The sequence below is a fragment of the Harpia harpyja genome, chromosome 19 (genome assembly GCF_026419915.1).
Source record: "Harpia harpyja isolate bHarHar1 chromosome 19, bHarHar1 primary haplotype, whole genome shotgun sequence".
Classification (NCBI taxonomy): domain Eukaryota; kingdom Metazoa; phylum Chordata; class Aves; order Accipitriformes; family Accipitridae; genus Harpia; species Harpia harpyja.
In genome coordinates, this window is record NC_068958.1 from 21,019,616 (window position 1) to 21,039,059 (window position 19,444).

The following is a 19,444-nucleotide window of genomic DNA, read 5'->3' on the forward strand; positions in this document are numbered from 1 at the left end:
GGTTTATGTCGTGCTTCAGATGTATTTTCGTTCCCCGGACAGGTCTGCCTCGGGGCGGCGGGAGCGGGCTCTGTGTGTTGGGAAAGGGGCAGGGACCCGCCTGGGTGCTAAAACCAGCAATATGGGAAAAGCAAATAGCGCATTTTTTAACCTCATAAAACAGGTTGGAGGGACTCAGCACCATGCTGGATCATCTGATGGGGTGCCTGTGGCCACAGAAAATTTCGGTCCCCCTCGCCCAGCAGTGATGCCATGTGCACGACGCAGGGTGGTGGGTGCCCGTCATCATCCCTGCTGAGCAGGGCACGCAGCTGAGCCCCTCCGCTCGCCGAGGCCACGGTGGCCAATAGCCAGAGCGCAGCCGTGCCGTGCCACCGCGGGACTTCCTTGTGCCAGCGTCACCACGGCCGTGCTTCCTCCAGCGGGACGAAACACTCAAGAAGACAAAACCCTACCCTGTTTTTCCCAGTTCTCCAGGCTCACCTACAGCCCAGAACCGGGGCGGCCACATACCATCGGTGAGGCTGGGCTGCTTGCTTCACCCCAGCTCCAGCCTGCGGGGCGAGCGGGGCCGTGCAGTGTGCCCTGCTCGGGGACGCGGGGCCGGTCCCGGGCATTGCCAGCGAGAAAGGGGAGACCCAAAACTGCTTTGCCGGCTGGGGGTGAAGCCACTCCGTGGCACGGGCACGTCCACAGGGACCTCTCCATCGCTCTGCATGAGCCCAGCCCGGGGTTCCCCTGCGCTCCTGGGGCTGGATGAGGCCGAGGAGTCTCCATCTGGGGTGCAATGAGCCCCACAGTTCTCTGAGCCAGCTCCCCGCCCCGGTTGCACAAGCGGCCCTGGGGCACTGCCGGGCTGTGCACAAACAATAACAGCCTGTTTACGAGCAGGCAGCACGAGGCCTCGGCTGCAGGCAGGGCATCGCCCCAGCCACCTGCCTCCGGAGCTCTTATCGCCCTGCCTGATCACGGGGAAGAAGAGCGGGAGACTCACCCATCCCCAGCCCGGCTGCCCACGGCTCCCTGGGCATCCTCTGCCATTCATTCCCCCCGGGGCAGGGCCACTGGACCCCCCCACCGAAATGCCACCGTGGCATGAGGACCCTTCCTGGCACAGCCACCGGCACGGCAGGTCCATCCCCTGCGGCACCCTGACCCCCAGCATCTTGCAAAGGTACTTTGGAAAAGCAAATTTGCCTTCAGAGCGTCTGAATTGCGCTGGGTACGGGGGGGGGGATGAGACGGCCTCAGGCAGGGATTTCGTCCCCAGGGCCACCCCACGGGACTTTGGCCCCACGGCGGGTCCTCCTGCCTCACTGGGACAGCACCCACCGCGAGCAGCCCTGGCACTGGGCAGCACTTCTGCATGAACATCTCCCCTCTCCAGCTCCTCCGGTGCGCACCAACGTGGCCTGGCAGCACGCAAAATTGTCTTCTTCCAGCAAACCATAAATCCCCTGGGAATGGAGCAGAGACCACCAGCAAGGTCTGGGGCTCCTGCTGGCACAGACTGGGATTTTGGGGGTTGGGGGGAGAAGCTGGGAGGGTCCTCCTCAGGTATTTTGAATATGCCACTTCTACTTAAGCAGCTGGATGAGCCCACAGTCATGTCCTTGGCCTAAAAATGGTTTTTTTGCGCTTTCTTTTGCTTAAAGAGAAGAAGGGACGGGGTTGAACCTGACACGCTGTTTCCAGCCCCAGTTTCTGCACCGTCCACGCAATGAAAGGTGCACCCCCCACCCACCCGTGGGAGCACGGCAGCCGTTGGGGGGGGGCTGCTTTGTGCTCCCACCCCTGCGCACCGAGGTGGTGGGGAGCCGAGCCGAGCCGCAGAGGGACCCCCCACCGGTCCCCCCACCCCTGAGCGGGGGGACCCAGCCCCCCACGGTGCATCCCTGCCGCCCAGCCGTGCCCCAGCACTGGGACACGGAGCATCGCTCCCCCCCAACAACCCGCGCCTGAACCCAAGGTCTTGCTTATCTGCAGCACAAGCATGTCTGGTGATAAGCCCAGGGATAAGGTAAGGCCCCATGCGGCCTCGCTGCTATCACGAGCCCTTCCTCTGGTGCTGCGCCCCAAGGCTGAGGGGTGCTGCGCCCCCCAAACACCCCCCCAGCAGCACGCACTCAACCTCTCATTTTGATGAGCTTTAAAAGATTCATTACGTTCACACACAACAGTCGCTTGTTGTTTCCAAATTGGACGATCCACTTGATTCAGGGGAGAGGGGAAAACTAAAAATAAAAAAAAAAAACAAAACTACACACCAAAGCAAACAATTTGTCTGGGGAAACCCAGCAGCAAAGGCGGGGGGGGGCACGATGGGGGGAGAGAGGTACACACAACCCAATTGCATTAGGCTCGCAATATAAACTGGAATTGCTAATCATTGCTGCTCAGCCGACCTGAAAGAAGAGATGCTGCCGAGGAAAACAAACCCACAGGACGCGAGAGCAGGGCATGTGGACTTCACCCGGGGCTGGCACACGCACCTGAGCCTTCCTCAGATGACTTCTCCTCTTCCTCACTGCCCCTCATCACGTCACCCCTGCCTGCACCGCCAGGAACCCGGGGCTGAGCATCCCTCACAGGGCGATGCCACATCCCAGAGCCAAAGGATGCAAACCCACCGTGGGAGAGGAGAGAGCGGCTCTTGGGGCCACCCCAAAAGATGGGCTCTCTCCTGGTGCCTGTCCGTACCCAGCCCCTTCTCCCTCCCACCCGAACTCAGCACCCCGTGGCGCCTGGGCACGGCGAGGGGAGGAGATGGGGTGGGTTGGCACGCTTGGTCCCATTCCCAGGATCTACAAATGGGATCTGCCAACGCGTGGGCACCCCCACCGCTGGCAGAGCCAGCCTGGCCTTTAAAATAGGAGGACTGGGAAAAAAAAAAAAACAAAACAAAAAAGACCAAAACAACCCCCCCCTCCACGCATGTTTGCCTCCCAACATCCGTGCCAGGCTATAAATACCCGGCACTCTCCGTTCTGGGCTGCGGGGTGGGAGGGTTTAAATGGGAGCGGAGGGAAACAGTCCCACAGGGCAGGCGGAAGGGAGAGGAGCCCTCTTCTCACCTGGCAGCACTGGGGGGGACGCAGGGCCAGGGTGGGGTGGCTTTTCCCCTGGGGCAATGCGGGAGCAGGGCACGGTGGCCACAGGTCGGGCAAGCGGGACCCCACCAGTGGGGTGGCCGTGCCAGCAGGGACAAGTGGGGGCAAGGCAGAGGAATTCCCCAAAGGGCCCTGGAGGCAGCGGGGATGGGTGCCAGGAGGGAGTGAAAGGCAGCACTGATCGGAGCCGGGGCAGCCGGCCAGGCTGGCACGGGCGTTGCGGGGACACGCCACCTCCCAGTGCGCCCAGTGCTGGGAGGAGCAGACTGGGAGGGGGGGCAAGCGCAGAGGACACCCCTCCATCCAGACATCCTGCCCCAGATCTCTCCATCCCGCTCCCAGGAAGAGCGGAGCCAGCGTTGACCCCATGGCAGGCACCCCCCACCCACCCACCCACCCCAGCGGAGGAGGACGGGGCTCGGGCTGCAATGCCGGGGGGCTGTGGGGAGCGGCCAGGGGTGGGGGAAACCCTTTTAAGTACAGCCCCGCCACAGGATTGCTACCTCATTACAGAGCAATTACAGACTAATTATATGATGGTAACACCCAAACCCCGATCAGGAAATGGGACTGCTGGGTGCCAGATAGTGCACGCGTGCACAGGCGCACACACACACACACGCACACACCCCACGAAACCTTAGGAGCTCTCTGGAGCGGAGACAGGACACGTCAGAGGGAGGAACCTGGCCCGAGAGAGGTCACCGGCTCAAATCCCCACTGTGCTGGCTCTGTGCCTCAGTTTCCCCACTTCTGGCTGGGCATCCCGCTCCCAGCCGCTGCCCTGCCTCTCCCCAGAGGCATCGATACAGCCCCGTGCCGGGCTACCCCAGCCCTGCCCTCTGTCGCAGAGCCCCCCCCCTGCACCCCAAAAGCACCGACAGTGGCTCTGCCTCGGCAAGGAGCATCCCCATCCCACCAGCCCTATCCCACAGCCCTCCCCTGACCTCAAGCCGGCTGCGGGATGCTGCCACCGAGTCCCAGTCCCACGGGACTGGGAGTTGGGGGTCCGTGCTGTTCCGCTGCCCACGAGCATCCTCCTGGGAGCCAGAACAGCCCTGAGAGCCGGCTCCCAGCAGGGCCAGGGCTATGGTGGCACCCGGACCGAGGCCACCCTGCCACCCCAGGGACGGGACAGCCCTGCTCTCAGCCACCCCAAACCCCCCGTGAGCACGTGCCCAGGACGGCTCCTAACAGCAGGGGAACTTTAACCGCATAAATAACATTCCTGTTGGCTCCCCTCCGGCACAGCCCTTATCTGCGGTGGGCTAGCGCAGGCCTGTCCGCAGCCCGGAGAGGCCACCGTCCCTTATCGCTGCGTCCAAGGATGCTGGGGAAGGGGACAGCTCACTGGGATCATGCGGGGCCGGTGGTCACGGGCGGGAGCGGGACCCTCCCGTGGGGATCCCGTGGGGATTTTGCCACCGGAGCATCGTGCGACGGCAGCGGGGACAAGGTCACGCCAATAACGGATTGCGGCTAGCAGGGAGGAGGTGCGGGGAGGATGGGGACAGGATGCAAAGCAGCAGCGCTGATGGCTGGTGAAGGGCCTGGCATCTCCGGGCACACGAGGAGAGACGGGAAACAAGCTCTTTCCTCCCCTCCGGGAACTCATCACCTCGATTGCAGCCGAGTGTTGGAGCCCAGAGGCCCCGGAGTTTGCACGTAGCTCTTGAAACCCTCATCTCCCTGACAAGCGGGAGAGCAGCCGGCAGCCAGAGCCAGAGCTCCGGGCGGCCCCGGCGAAAGGTCACTGCATTTGCACATTCACAAAACATGCATTTAAAAAAAAAAAAAAAAAATCCCACGCTCGCAAGGCAGATCCGGCAAACATGCTGCGGGAAGATCGGCACGGTGAAGGAGCTGGCGAACACCAGCCCACCCTGCCCCAACCCGGGGTCCCCCCAGCCCCCAGCCCCCCGAACTTGGCAGGCTGGCACCGTGCAATTGGCTTTAAAATAATCAGACACAGGCGAAACCAGCAGATTTATATCTCCTGATTTGCTTTCGCTTTCTGGGCCCTGAGGGTGCAATCGCATTTTCAAATTCTCTGGAAGAATAAAGGCTAGAAAATTAGTTTCAGTGCATCAAGCAGATGGCCGGGGGCCGGGGCTTTGGGGGACCTCCTGCTCCCCGAGCATCCCCCTGCAAGGGGGGGTCAGAGCTGAACCCCCGCCAGGGCTGCAGGGCCTCGGGGCCATGGGACCCAAGCAGCCAGCCTGGCCCCAAGGATGGCTGTGCAGGGGGACACGGGACAAGTGATGGTGACTCCAGGGACCACGAGGATGGGGGTGAAAAGGGAGAGCAGGAGCCTGGAGCAGGAGCCGAGCCGCCTCCGGCCGTGCTCGTGGCGGGTCGGGGATGCTAAAGCTGCAGGAGCCGCTTTCTCCAGCACCGCTGGAAATAGGCAGCTTTGTCTCGCTGCCCCACGCACCCTGGCCTCATCCTGCATCTGTCCGCCAGGTCCCGAGGAGCGCACAACCCCGCCACCGCCAAATCAACCGAGGGTTTTAACCGGCTGGAAGGGAAGCCCTGCAAAGCCAGGGGGGATTCACCTCCCGTAACCGCAGAGAGGGGCAGAGATTGCGGTGATGGAGGGGAGGCTGGGCTGAGCCGCCGGCACAAGCAAGCGACCGCGCCAAGCCCACGCCGAGCTGCAGCCAGGCTCGCCCTCGCCAGCCCCACCTGCGCCGGCAGAGCCCTTTGAACCCAGCCAGCTCTGGGCTGTAATTAGCCCTCACCCGCCGGATCACAGGCACCGCACCACCCACCCGCCGCCTGCAGCTCAGCACCAGCCATGGAGGGGGCTGGGACCTCCCACCCTGGCCAGGTCCCTCCAAACCCTCCCGGGTGCCCAGCCCGGAGCAGGGGGGTGTGAGGCTGCTGAAGGCAATGCCAGTGGGATGGAGTTTTTAAGCTATTCCCCCCCCCACCACCACCAAGCCTGGGATGCTGTGCCCAACGTTGGCTCTGCCCACGGGCACACACACTCCATCCTCACCCGGCGCCGAGCACGGTCCCCCCTGGGGGCCCAGCACCCCAGGAAAGGTGCTGAGCCCAGCAGCCACTGCATCGCCCAGGTGTGCAGCAGGTCCGCCGCTCGGGCGCCCGGCCGGTGCCCCGGGAAGCGGTTGAGCGCAGGGCTCGCCGCGCCGGCTGGTGCAGAACCGGCCGAGCAGGGCTGGGAGGCAGCCGGTGCTGCCGGCACTGCCAGACTGGTCCTGGCTGTTCTGCCGGGCGCCAGCCACGGACGGACGGACGGACGGGAGCCCGACCCACGGCACATCATCCCCCAGGTCTCTGGGGCAGGAGCGACACTTCCACCCCGGCTGCACCCAGAGAAGCAACATCCCGCTCAGCCCAGCCCCAGTTGAGCCCAGCGACGCCAGCGCCGGTGCCCCCAGCGCGCGGTAGAAGCAGTCGGCAGCCACATGCCTATTTCCAACGTGGTGCCGGGGTGGCCCTTACCTGGCTGCCAGCAGCCGGTGCGAGGCTCCAGGCCCCGGCAGCACCGAGCCGCCTTGTGCTGCCTGCGCTGCCGGAGCGGCCGCGCTGCTGCCGCTGCCGGCGCTTACGTAAGGAAGGCTTGGAGGCGAGCGCTGGCTCCAAGTCCCCGGCGACTGCAGGCAGGCGGAGAGGAACAACAGCCTCTTGCTGCTCGGCAGGCACGCGTGGCCGACGGCGGCAGCGGGAGGAAGATGGGTGCCGGAGCCGTGGGAGGATGCAGGAGGATGCTCTCTGCTCGGTCACCGAGCGAACCGCAGGGACAAGTCCCAGTCCCCAGCCAACTCCAGTCCCCCAGGGGCTGGGGATACTAAGAGGACGAGGAGGGACGGTACCTGGTGAGGGGAGACGGTGGCGGTGGTGGAGGCAGCCCGAGCCCTGCGTCGGCCGGATCCTGCCTCCCTGCTCCGAGAACAAAGGGCTGCGCTGCAAAGGCTCTGGCGGCCACTAAATCACCAGCGGGACTCGGGGGCTCGGAGCAGCCGAGCTGCCACCCGAGAGTCCCGCAGAGCAGGGACGGGAACTCCTCTGCTTTAAATAATCGGAGGAGCATCAAGCGGCTGTTTTGAGACCCGGCGTGGTGGGGACACAAGGTGGTGAAAGAAAACCCTGAGCTGCCCCGGTCTGCCAGGCTGGAGCAGCGGGGCAGGCAGGGAGGGCAGACGGGGGGGGCAGCATCCATGGCAGGCAGGGAGAGGGGCCAGTGGGACACGGCACAGGGAGATCACGGACACGGCACAGGGAGATCATGGACACGGCACAGGGGGATCACCGACACGGCACTGGAGCAGGGCGTTTGTCGACATGATGCCAGGCGCACACAAAAGCCGTCTCATTATCCCCTAATTAGTGCCTTGCCAGCTCCTGCAATTAACACCCATGCAAGCGGCTGTTGTTGAGGTAAACAGAGGGTTAGAAGCACCCTAGAGAGCTGGGGGCCCTGGCAGGGTGCAGACCACCCATGGGCATACACGGAGGAGAACACGTGGCCCTGGGTCTGACCCATCTCCCCGAGCCCGTCGGCTGCTCCGGGAGAGCCTGCCAAGGCTGGGCATGGCACTCTTGCTCTCGCTGCAAGGCTGCCCTGCACCTTGCAGAGAGCAGCACGGCAGCGGCAGGACCTTGCGAGGCTGGTGGCACTGCCCAGAGCATCCCAGGGGAGCGGGACATCACCCAGCACCGCGCGGCAGGGAGCACCCGTGCTCCGCAGGGAGAGGAGGAGAGGCTTTCTCCCAAACTCGGCCCGTGACTCGGGAATAGCTGGGGTTGGACTCCAGGCTGCGGGTCCTGCCTCGGAGGTGGCCGAGCCACACGCCCTCCTGCACAGCACACGCCAACAAGGTGTTTATTCAAAAGTCGTCTCCTTTAGAAACATCAAAGGAAAGCAATCGCCCAGGTCTTAAATGGCCTTTCTCCAGCTGACCCAGAAACACGGATCAAGAGCTGTCTCATCCCTTAATTGAGAAGTTGGTGACTTTGAATCTTTATTAAAGAGCTTTGGTGAACTCACAGATTAAGGGCACAACCGGCCACTGCGAGCATCCAACCTGATTCCCTGCATACCACGGCCGGAGCACCCTCACCCTGCAGCCGCTGCTCCCCGGGGAGCCCTCGCCGGGCTCTCGCCGGGCTCTTTGCACTGCTGCTGCAGAGCAAAAACTGAAATAAAACCAGAACTGCGCTGGAAATCGGGAGGGCCCCGACCTGCCTGCACAGAAATAACCCATTCCCAGGGCATTCTCCAGCTTCGGAGGCTGGAAGGAGCAAGCAGGGCTGGGCAGGGGGGGTCGGAGCGCCTGTGCCCCCTCCTTCCCTCTCCCTGCAGGTCACCTCTGCCTTCCCATCTGCCCATCGTCCCACACCGGAGGATGCTCTCCAGCAGTGCCATGAAATCAGGGGTGTGTTTGGAGAAGGGGGCTGGCAGGGCACAAGGCACCCACCTCCCCGCACCGCGGTGCTGCCCGTGGGGCGGTGGGAAGGGGTTGAGCAGCCGCCGCCGGAGCAGGGCTTTCCCGGGCGGCTGCGGAGCTGCCAGATCCCGGGGAGAAACAAGGCTAAAGAGGAGACGGCACATTCCTCAATGTACTATTTCTGCCTGCTGCGGATTATCGTGTTTCAAGCTAAGGAAAACAGAAGGGGGGGATGCTACTACAAATGCCTGAGAGAGACAGAGGAGCAGCTAAGGAGCTGCGCTTTCCCCTCCAGTGAGCAAAGGCAGGCAGGAGAAACCCCCCAACCCGGCTGATTCCCAGGGGCACAGATGGAGCAGAAAACAACCCAAGACCCTGCTCGGCTGCTAAGGGTTCAGGGGGTCTCGGCAGCCTCGAAGGGATTAAGCCCCACGCTGCCCATCTGGGTCGGTGTTTGCGCCCGACGCCAGGCCTGACCGCAGAGCAGCAGCGCAAGTGGCGCGCACGGGTGTGCAAACACACGCATGCACACACGCATGCACACACGCCCCGTGGCACGGCGAGCCACGGCCGGCAGACAGGGTGATGCTGGTGCATCTTCCCCGTGGCGGGGAGCAGGCCGGGGTGGGCACGGCTGCCGGCACCCTCGCAGCAGCCGGCGTCGGGTACAGCCGTTTCATCCTGGCAGTGCCAGGCGTGGAGCTCACCCTCCTGCCTGCTCCTGCCCGTCCCTCCTCTGCCTCGTCCCCGCCAGCCCGGCGGCTGCTCCCGCCGGTTTCTATGGGAACTCGGCAGGAAAACACGATTTCCAGTGAGGCCACCGCCGGCCCCGGCATCCCAAATCCAGGCAGCGAGCTGCCCCATCAAGGGGTTTGCCTGGAAGACACCTGTGCCTGGCCTTGCCCCCTGTCCCCTCGCCACAGCCCCTCTCCCCGAGGGGACAGCCAGGGACGTGGGCAGGGTGATGGAGTGCTCGAAGCCAGGATGGTGCTGGTGGCCCAGTGCAGCGGGATGGGTGCCACGGCACGCCGGGCTCCCCGGCATGGGGTATGGGTGCTGGGGCTGCTCAGGCAGACTCTGGCCAAGGCAGTCAGAGACTGGCCAGAGGGGACAGGCTTTGCACTCACCATGTGATTTTTAGCAGACGCTCAAGAATTTTAATGCCTCGGCCACCCCCTCTCCGGGAGAGCTAATCCCAGCTCTGGCTCCCCGAGGCGCTGGCTCAGGGTGGGCGACGGGGCCGGGCATCCCGCAGCCATGGCTCCTGCCAGGTGGAGGAGGGCAGGAGGCTCGGGGCCACGCAGGGAAGCCTCGTCCTCTCCTGGCAGAGCGAAGGGGACGAGAGGGACCGGTGCTGATCGGAGCCGGACAGGAGCTCTCCTTCCCCATGAGAAAATGCCAGCGGGGTTCATGGGAGGGAACCAGAGCAGCCACACACACAGACGGAGCCCGGTGTGCGTGCCACACGCATGTGCACGGCTGTGCACCACAGGACGAGCCGTACTGGGAGCAACGGTGTGGGAAGCAGCAGTCCCAGCTCCTGCTCTGCGCTCAGCCCCAGGGATGCACAGTGGGATGCAGATGCTCTTGACGTGGAAAAGTGGGAGAAACCAACGGGTGCTGCCGATTCCCGGCTGCAGAGCAGCACGCAGCACCGCAAACAGCTTCGCCTGCCTGGAAGGATGTCTCCCCCAGTAAATGCCACCCTGGTTCCCTCCGTGCCCGGTCCCTGGCAGGCCTGCCTGCACCCCTCCACACCCGGGGATGGCCATGCACCCGCTCCCTGCTGCAGTTTCCCTCCCGCCTCCCCCTGCAGAGGGATTACACGGCCGCTCCAGCAACCATCTGGAGAGGGGAGCTGGCCCCTGCACCCAAGGGACCGTGGCACACATCACGGGTGGGATGGCGGGGCCAGGCAGTATGGATCAAACCGTGTACACGGGACTCGGCCCTCCCATGCCACGGCACGGCCCCACAGCACAGCCCTCGGAGGATGGCAAAGACCCTGCAAAGAGATGATGGAGGGGCTGGACCTCCCTCTGCAGAGGGGTACTGCGGCCAGAGCTGGGGTCCCCACCGAGTCCTGGGGGACGATGGCCCGGGGGGGCCAGTCCAGCCCCTTCCGCTGGGGTTTAATAGACTCGTGGCGTATTTAACATGCCCCTATCATGTGATGAATCAGACCCTGTTCCCTCAGATCTAACAGCGGCGCAACAAAGCTGCGATTGACTGCTCAGGGTAGCGGCTGCGGCTCGCGCGCTGTCTCCGGCACCGCCAGACACCTCGATGCAGGGGGGGCCAAGCAAGCACAGCATCTCGCAGGCGACACGCATCCCCGAGGCGGTTCGCCCTTGCTTCTCTGTCGAGGAGGAGGAGGAGGCTGGCTCTCCGCTAACGAGCAGGCAGCGAGATGGGAGCCACGAAGCCCAGGGAAGAGCTCGGGTCCCTGGGAAGCACCAGACGACATCTCGGGCTCCATCCATCGCAGCCTGTCCTGGCTGCGACCTCAGCAAAGCGCCCACCCACGGGGACCAGACCTGGCATGCGGGGTTGGGGGGGGGGTCTGGCCCATCTGAGCCCCCAGTCACGATCATGGGGGTTTGGGGGTGCTGAGCCAGGGCTCCAAAAGCCGGGTCTCTCCCAAAACCTCAGTGCTGCCCACCCGCGCACAGAGTGGGGTCCAAACCTGGGGGACCCCAGCCCGCAGCTCCGGGGGTCTCGGACACAAGCCAGCGCACAGCACATAAACACACCGGGGGGACAGCTCAGGGGGTCCCCACATCTCACCAAAAGCACGGCAGAAGGGACGGGGGGGCGCGGGGGGAGCCTGGCCCCCAGCCCCTGGAGCAGCCGGGAGATGCTGCTTTCCGCAGCGCACCCCACTCTGGCCATGGGGTGCACTCAGGCCACCCCCGGGGGGGGCTGTAACCACCCCCTCCTTCCCTAAGAAAGCACCCCCTGCACAGCTCACCCCCCCCCCCCCGCCTGCCCCAAGGCACACGTCCCCGATGTGGGGATGCTCTGCCGCCCCGCAGCCCCCCCCCTCCGCAGCGCCCGGGAGGAGGAGGAGGAGGAGGAGGAAGGGAACCGCGCTGGGGGCACTCACCGTGCGGGGCGGGCAGCGGCCGGGCCCCCCCCGCTGCCTACGGGCGCAGCATCCTCCCGGCCAGCCCCAGCCCGAGCCGGAGCCGGAGCCGGAGCCGGAGCTGGGCATGCTCGGGGGCCGCCGAGCAGCACGTGATGCCGGGGCTGGCACCGAGAACCGCGGGGGGGGCCGAGCCTGCCGCCCCCGCCCCGCCGCCTGCATCACCCGGGGAGGGGAAGGGGGACCGCCCCGCCCCCCAGCATCACTTGGGGGGAGCCGCGACGGTGCTGCCCCCCCCCCCCCCCCCGTAGCACTTGGGGGGGGGGGCTGGATCACACTGCCCCCCCCCCCCCCCCCCGCACGCAGCCCTGCAGCCCTGGGGGAGCAGCCTGGACCATGCTGCCAGTCTGCACCCCAACATCAGGGGGTCAGCTGGGACCACACTCCCCCCTGCACCCCACCATCAGGGGGACAGCTGGGATGGTGCTCCCCCCTGCACCCCAGCATCAGGGGGTCAGCTGGGACCACACTCCCCCCTGCACCCCAGCATCAGGGGGTCAGCTGGGACCACGCTCCCCCCTTGCATCCTGCATCTCTCGGGGCAGGGGAGCCCATTTGTTCCCAGCCGGGCTCGTGGGACCCGCTGCAGTGGGTCAGGCAGCACCCCCGGTCTCTGCACCCCAGGGAGAGCTGCCTGCAGGGGGGATGCAGCAGCACCCAGGATGGGCAGCAAAACAGCTCAACAACCACAGCTTGTTCTCTGGAGCACAAAGGCCACCGCTCGGTGCCCCGGCCCGTGCCAAGGGCCAGCGATGGCTCAGGCAGGGCTGGCAGGACCCTTCCCCAGCCCTGCTCAGACCCCCGGCCCGGTGGCAGGGTGTCTCCCAGGCTGCAGAGCCGGGCGCTCGCAGAGCCGCTGGGAAGCTGCAAACTCCAGCCCTACAGCAATGGCACCGTGCCCTGATCTATGGCACTGCCCTACTTCTGCCTGTCAGAGCTGCCAGGCAGCGCGGCCGGGACCCTGCCCGCACCCAGCCTGCGCGGCCGGAGGCTCAGACCCCGCAGCGCACAGGGACCCTCCATCCTTCGCAGAGGAGCTGTCGTGGGGAGGGACGTGGGCTCTCCAGGAGAGAAAAACTGGCAGCTGCCCTTGATCCTATAATCCCCCCATTAGCCACACGGCATTAGGGGCTGGGGAGGGGGTTGGCTTTCACTGGATGCTCTGCATCCTGCATCTCCCCCTCCTCATGCCCCCCACCCCGCACCAAGGGGTGACATCCTCCCTCCCCTCCCTCCCTGCCAGCCCACAGCACAGGGACCCCCACATCCCCAAAGTTACTCCCCCCTGTGCCCTCCGGTCGTTGCCCCCAGCCATTCCCCTGCTCTGCAGGCAGTGGGGACCCACTGGGGCAGCTCTACCCCCCCCCCCCAATGCCCTCCTGCCACCCAGGAGAGCCCCAATTGCTGAAAAACAGCCCAGGAAGCCCATGAGTAACTGGGGGGCTGTGCTGCTCCTGGGGGGAGCCCCACCAGCCCGGTCAGGCACCCCAAAGCACCGGGAGGGAAGGGTGCAGCTGAGCATGCACCCCAGCCAGGTTGTTCCCTACTCCCTCGAAGAGACAAGAGGGGCACCGTGCTGCATCGGCCCCCCCAGCAACATCTCAGCCCGAAGGCACAGACACCGCGGGGCCTTTTCTTCTGCAGGCAGAGAGCTGGAGGCAGGAGTTGGGTGGAAAAGAGCCCTTTTCCTAGCAGTGCTTCCCCATGCGAGCACCCAGCTGGGGCACGGGGATGGGTGCTGCCCTCCCACCCCCCAGGTTGGCAGAGGCAGGAGGGTGCCCGGCATCGCACGGAGCCAGCGGTTCCCTTCTCTGCAGCTGGGCCCTGCGCACGTGTGCAGCAACGTGCAGGGCATGCACCGCTGCGCCAGCCTCAATGCCACCTTGTGGGTGCTGTCGCAAAGGCAGGAGCCAGCGCAGCCCGCGACAGCCAGGGTTGGGGGGAGCAGCTCGCCGTTGGAGCCCCCCACCTCCAGCCCAGACCCGCTCCCCGCTCCGCTGTGGCATTCCCAGCTGCCGTGGCACACGATCACGAGCACGGGTAACACGTTGAGCACGCAGCGAAGGCCGACTGCAGAGGATAGACGGTCCTTGCCATGGAGAAGCATTGCAGACGTGCTGCAGGAACACGGCTCGAACCTGACCGGGAGGTTTGCCACCGCAGCCCTCGTCCAGCAAGCCCCACTGCCGGCGATGTTTGTGGCTGCGCGACTCAAACACGGGGCTGATTCAAGGACACCTTGGCTCTGCTCGACAGATTAGACCAGATAATCCCGGTGCTTTGCTCCAGCCCTCAGCCTACCTTGGGATCTTTGCTCTCGGCGGGTTTATTGCCGTCTGAGCACACAGAGAAACCTCCGTGCGCGCCAGATAGGGACGGGCTCAAAGATCCCGTCTGAAACACCCTCACCCAGCAGGACCTGGAGCCCCGCGCGAGGCGAGGCAGCGGCGGCAGCCTGCAGCTCAGCATGTCTAGACACCAACATCACCCTGCCAGGGTCCCAGTTCCTGGACTGGAGGCAGGGAGGGGGCAAGAGGCAATGGGAAACCACCCGCCGGGATGCACCGGGGCTCTTGGAGCAAAGCCTCGGGCCAGATCCTCACTGAGTTACGCTCCTGTTGCATTCACCCCAGCGAGCACAGCCAGCTCTGCACTGCATGCCCCGGGCAGTGCATGCCCCAGGGACCCTTTGCACCACTGAGCTCCCTCCCACAAGGATAGGGTGCTGCAGGGCCCTGGAGAAAGTCCCCACTGGGCTCCTGGGGACCTTTCCCTGAGGGATGACGCAGGGCGGGGGGCTGGCTGGCTCACCCACGCTACCCTGGAGTTCCCGGAGCCCTCAGAAGAGATATTTGCATCTGAAACGGTAACTTGGCACAGAAGCTCCCTTGTGTGCAGTGACGGGGCAAGATTCGCCTGTCCCAGCAGCGCCGGTTGCAGGAGCCGGGTGCAGGACATAGCCCAGAGCTGGGTCTGGTCCCTGCTAATCACGTACAGGGACTGCCACGGCCACGTAGGGACAGGTAACTCCAGCCTGGCCTCCCAGTGCTATGCCGGCACAAGCTTTAGCCCTCTGCTGAAGCTCGCCATGCCCGAGTACACAGGGCTCGCTCACCGCAGCATCCAAGCAGCCTCTGAGACATGGCCCCGCACATGTCTACCAAACCTGACACGCTGCTTTCTCCCTCGCCGGCGGCAGCTCCGGGTTTGTTCAGCTGCTGGGACCGTGGGACCGTCACAGCCACGTCCGCAGCACCATGGGACGAGCCACAGCAGGGCCACGGGCACCCACCCGCCCAAGCCCGACACGCACTAGCAGCGCAGACCCTGGCCCCGTCCTCTAGCAACCACTACGCTCCAAAGCCTCCCAACCCACACCTTTACTGCCCTGGTCCTCCACGAGGCTGGATTATAGCAGCCCATGCTGCGCTCGCAGGGATTTTGGCAGCAGCTGCCTCCGGGCAGAGACAAGCCCACGGAGCAGCATCCTCCGAGGGTGCAAGGGTGCTTGCGAGCAGGAGGCAAAAGCTTCTCCCCCCGGCCCCTTCTCACTTACTTGATGAAGTAGAAGCCCCCGTGCAGCGTGGTGTCCACCTCCCAGCCTCGGGGCAGGCCTGGAAGGACAAGGCAGAAGCAGCGGTCACCCTCCCTCACCCCGCGCAGCCCCTGCCCTCCCCACCGGTGCTCTGCTGCGGGCTGGGGTGTTGCACCGGAGCAGAGTGCTTGCCCAAAGGATCTGCTGCTGGATGGTTAGCGATGCTCGGTGTCACACCGAGGCCCCGCTTCACCAGGAGGCAACTGCAGAGGAGATCCCCCCTCGGAGGAGGCAGCACTAGGGAAGGGCAGGAGCGCACGGGCAGGGAGCCGCAGGACGATCGTGACACTTGTGGGGTGCCATGTCCTGCCATGGTTGGCTCTCATAGGCTCAAACTGCATTTTTAAAGCGGTTTGGGTGCCCTCCCCAACAGCGACAGGTCTCATAGACCGCAGGGAGTCTGTCTGTGGAAGAGGACTCTTAAAAGCCCCCCGAGAACATCTCTCCAGCCAGAAACCCAGTGCCTAAGAGATGTGGCATCGCCTCGTGCATCACTCAATGTCCCCTGACCCCCCCAGCTGCAAGACAGCTCCTGCTGGCTCAGCTTTTTGGAGCCTCCATTGCATTTCTAGAGGATTTCACTCCACACCTCCAGATTCTGATCAGTGCCCAGGCGGGGCAGAGAGCAAACGCTGAGACCCAGGAGCCATCCCTTACCGGCGCAGGAGAAGTGCCCGCTCTGGATGGAGTAGCCTGTGCCGGGGTGCACCCAGCTCGTGGACTTTGTCTCATCGCTGTGAAAGACAAGGAGTGGGGCTATCAGCACCCATGGGGGCCCAGGGAGCCCCATCCCATCGCCAGAGAAGGGTCTCAGCAATGCAGGTGACTTTTCCAGCCAAAGGAACGGAAGGACAAGATTTTGGGGAAAGGGGGGAACAGCATCCATCAGGCTGGGACAGCCGTGAGCCCCAAGGAGAGAGAACTGGGGGCAAAGGAGAGCTGACTGCGATAGGAAAGCAGCCAGACGCAGAGGCTTGCAGCAAGGGGTACCCCTTGTTCCCAGCCCAGACTAAGCCCCCGACCCCCTCCAGCCCCCTCCAGCCCCGCACCCGGCTCCCCCCGCGCCCCAGCTTAAACCCCATCCCCGCGGCAGCCCCCACTCCGTGCGAGCTGCCAGGCAGGATCGTACTTGATGAAGAAGACGCGTCCGTCCCCGCAGACGCCGTAGGTCCACCTGCCCGGCAGGTCCAGCCAGTCGATGTCATCCCCCATGGGGGTGGCGGTGGGGGGGCTCGGGTGCAGAGCAGCCCCGCACTGCAAGGAGGGACGGGACACGGCACCCAGCTCGGGAAGCGCCAAACAACTCCCGGTTCCCCCAGGAGCAAACACTTGCTCAGCTCAGACCTTCCACCCAGACTCTGTTTGCTGCAAATAACCAAGGAGGGAGGGAAAAAAAAAAAATCCCAACCAAACCCATCAACTTAACCCCCTCGGAGCCGGGCTGCCACCCTGCCTGCGAGCCGGGGTTCAGAGGGCATCCTCCCAGCATCACGGCACGGCTCTCCAAATGACTCTTCAGGGCTAGCCTGTCACAGCTTCCTCCGCTGCCTACTCAGTGTAATTACCGTCAATTAACTCGGGGTGAGTAATTATGGAGTTGTTACTTCCCTCTCCTGTTCATTTTAAACAATGTCAAATTCTTCTCCCCGTCTGATCTCGCAGCCAAGCCGAAGCAGTATGTAGGGCACCCTGATGATTATCTGCAGCACTTTCGGAGCTGCCCAATGGGTATTTTCTCTCTGCTTGTTCTTAGCCGTCAATTAAATGTCTTTTAAGGGGAAAGGTGGGGTCTGGGAGGCACCTGGGCTGGGTGACTGTGAAAGAGGCAATTGCCCTTGTGTCTCAGCGGCGCCTTTGCAAAGCTTCTCATGGCACAAGGAGAAAGATGCTTGTTAAGGAGAGGCCTGAGAGGTGGAAAGGAAGGAGCTGGTCCCCAAAGCAGGGAGGAAGGGGCTTGCCCTGCTGAGCTGAAGCGCAGTCCCCACATCAGAGCAGTTCCCTGCCAGGATTTGGGGAAACCAGTTCACCCGAAGCCTCGGGAAGGCTCTTCCTATAGTTCTTTGAACCACTGGGTAGGAAAAACACGTCTGGTTAGTCCCAGCGAGCCTGTTGGGAGAGCATCCCATGGGACCCCAGCATAGCAGGGAGCGATGCCACAGTCCTGGGCATCACCTGGGGAAGCTCCATTTCGTGGGAGAGATGCTCAGCTGCAAACTGTGGGGCCAAGCTCGTGTCCTACCTGTGCCGTGGATGTGACCTGAGGACTGCACAGGTGAGCATGTGCTCAGACCCCCACGCTTGCAGCCCCAGGGGGCTCAGAGCACAGCTTGCCAGGATTACGTTATGCATTGGCTTTTTTGCAAGATTGGGCTTTTTGCCTGGGTTTGGGCCAAACAGGGATAGCGTTACGCCAAGCCTGCCTGCCTACCCCAGTTAGGTTACAGTTACACCGGGGAGTTGCCACCCTTATCACATTACTATCTGCAGAGCTAAACGTCAATCACCGCCCGATTAATGACCACGGGAACTCCTGGGGCTTTGATGCTGTGATGCACCTGGAGATTGGGGAGGTCACGGCATGACCCTGAGGGAGCCAGCTCTGCTTCCCTGCCTCTGCTCTGCCTCCGCAGCCACGCAGGGTCTGCAGGCAGGAGCCAAAGCACAGCGAAGAAATCCTGGAGCCTTAATGCTCGTGGCCAAACCTCGGAAGCACATGAGCAGCTCGGTGTGGTGGTGCTTCATCTCGGGGCAACTCAAAAACAGGCGGCTGTGGACAAAGCTGCCACATTAAACTGTTTCCATCATGGTTTTTTGGGGGGAACCTCCATAGCCAGCCCTGGCGGAGAGATGGCTTGTCACACGTGCTGGCTCAAGGCAGAAATAGTTTTATAAAGTCAAACACGGCAAGAGGTCTGTTCCTAAGCTGCCCTAATCCTATTTCAGCGCTGGGGGAGGCACGGTGGGGATAACCGCATCGCTCCTGGAAACAATGGGTCCTCCCGGCCACACTGCCTCTGCAGCCGCTCGCAAATGGGCTTTTCTTTACTGGGAGCAGCCTCTAACCTGAGTCACAGCTCATACACGGCATTAGTCCTCAGCACAAACATTTCGGGGACCTGGGTCTGTGAGTGGCTCCCGGCACTGCTCCCAAGCCTCCTCTGAGATCTCCCCATCACACAGCTTTCAGGACCGAGCTTTCAAAACTGGTGCCAATTTATTTATATAGACATGAAGCAGAAACCTTAAGAGAACCTGGCACCCTGCAGTCCCAGGGTTAGGAGCTCACTGTGCATGGCCCTCACCTTCCAGCCCAGGGCAAAACCTCTCCAATTACTGCAGAGTTATTCTCACATGTACCTCAAGGGTATGCGGGATCAGGGTCCATGCCAGATAAGCTCATCTGATCCTAAAAGATTTCCTTCCTTCTCTAGTAACCCCCAGGGAGAGATGCATTTCCCTGACCATGCATATTCTCAGGGTGCCCCTCGCTTGTCCATGGCAATTACAGGGGACCAACTCATCAGACACTAACATCAGAAAGGAGGAGGAGCTGGTGCAGCCCCCGCGGTACATAATGCTGAGATTGTTGGAGGGCTTTGTAGGACCTTCAGCCAAGAATCCTGAGCAGCTCCAGGGTCTCTCCTGCCAGGTAAATAAATCAGCTTTTATTGCTTTCCACAAGAGAATTTTTTTCCCTATTTCTTTATATCTTAATCCAATGGAAATTCAAAGGGGAAATACCAGCGGGGCTTTTTGTTTTCATTTGGTTTAAAATCCTTTTAAAAGCTCCTTGTTCACAACCATCCAGGTTGGGGAGGAAGGAGACGGCAAGCAGGCACACACCGAGGTTTTCTTTGCAAAACCACCCATATTCAGTGTTTCTACTGATGGTCCCAGGGAAGATCCCACAGCACCGGGCACCACCACCTCTGCCCTGTGCACCGTGTCCTTCCTTTAGCAAGGACACGGAGGGATGGGGAAGCCACCAGTCTCCCACAGGAACACCCTGGGAGCAGAAGCCTACCAGTGGGGGAATGGATTTGCATCGGGACCAGGCACAGGGAGAAGATGGAGAAGAAAGCCCAGTAAATGTATTTGCTCTAGCAAGAGACAGCCCCGGTACATCGGCCATCTTATGGAGCACCAGGTCACCCTTGTGCATGAGATGCCAGTTTGGGCA

General features: G+C 63.2%; 1 protein-coding gene across 11 annotated transcripts in view; it reads right to left on the minus strand.

Moving 5' to 3' along the window:
• PLEKHA6 (pleckstrin homology domain containing A6) overlaps positions 1-15,269 on the minus strand; it is a 52,086-nt gene extending 36,817 nt beyond the window's left edge. For 2 of the 11 annotated variants that reach the window (XM_052815234.1, XM_052815231.1), the window contains exon 1: positions 15,226-15,269. The gene's annotated coding sequence lies outside the window, so the exon portion shown is untranslated. Of the gene's footprint in view, positions 1-6,578; positions 6,598-11,630; positions 11,730-15,225 lie in introns of those variants that run through there. The other 9 variants (XM_052815240.1, XM_052815241.1, XM_052815242.1 and 6 more) reach the window with 7 other exon arrangements.
• Between the last annotated feature and the right edge of the window lie 4,175 nt (positions 15,270-19,444).